The sequence below is a fragment of the Elephantulus edwardii genome, unplaced genomic scaffold (genome assembly GCF_000299155.1).
Source record: "Elephantulus edwardii isolate Elephantulus edwardi_28Jun2011 unplaced genomic scaffold, EleEdw1.0 scaffold00107, whole genome shotgun sequence".
Lineage (NCBI taxonomy): Eukaryota > Metazoa > Chordata > Mammalia > Macroscelidea > Macroscelididae > Elephantulus > Elephantulus edwardii.
The window spans coordinates 10,566,869-10,567,879 of NW_006399857.1; positions in this window are offsets into that span (position 1 = coordinate 10,566,869).

Here is a 1,011-nt window from a genome sequence, read left to right on the forward strand (position 1 = left end):
ACAGAGTAGGATAGTTCAGATCTGTTGTTGTAGGGTTGCTATGAGTTATACAGAACTAGATGGCACCTAATAAGAACAACATATATTTGAATCTCTATATTTAGTCTCATTTATTTAGTTGTGTTTTTGATTGCCTTTAATTCAAGCATGACTAATAGCAACCCTATGGACAAAAGGCCTGAAACCCCTCTACTACTATCAATATTTCTCAAAGTGCATAGAGTTTCTGGAGACATGTGGTTTAGGAAGTGGATGCCACTCTTGCTTCTAAACCTGTCTTGAACTTGGAGCTCCACCAACCACTGTCCACCCCGGATAACTGTTATGGCATTGGACACCCAAGTGGCTCAAGGTTCAGCATCAAAGCAACTCCAGGTTACCTCAGTACAACAAACATATTGAAGAGAAGAATGCTCCTCTAAAATATAATAATAACCAACTTTAAATACAAAGGCCCTCCCTGAGGTCTTGTTAACTCTAAATAAAATGCTTAAATAAAAAACAAACAAACAATATAGTATGCTGTTGCTATGTGATGTTGAGTCACCTGTGATGTATAGTGACCCTATGTACAGCCCCTTTGAACCTTTCCCTGTCCTGAGCCAGTCTCATTAATTCTGACACATCAACCCCCATTGCCCCAGATACTATATCATATCTGAGGTCTTCCTCTCCTGCGCTGTCCCTCCACCCTTCTGAGCATGATGTCCTTCTCCAAGGACCAGTTTCTCCTCACCACGTGCACAAGATGGAGTTTCAAAATCTTAGCCTCTAAGGAGAGACTTAGTTTCACCCTCTCTAATACAGACCAGTTTCTTTTCTTGGCAGTCCATGGTATGTTCAAGACTCTTCACACAACTCAAATGCATTTCTTCTTCTTCTGTCATTCTTGGTCATTGTCCAGTTCTTTGAAGTATAACAAATAATCGAGAATACCATGGCCTGGACTAGCAGAACCTTTGCATCTCAACTGACATCATTGCTGTTCAGCATTCTGGAGAGGTCCATGAC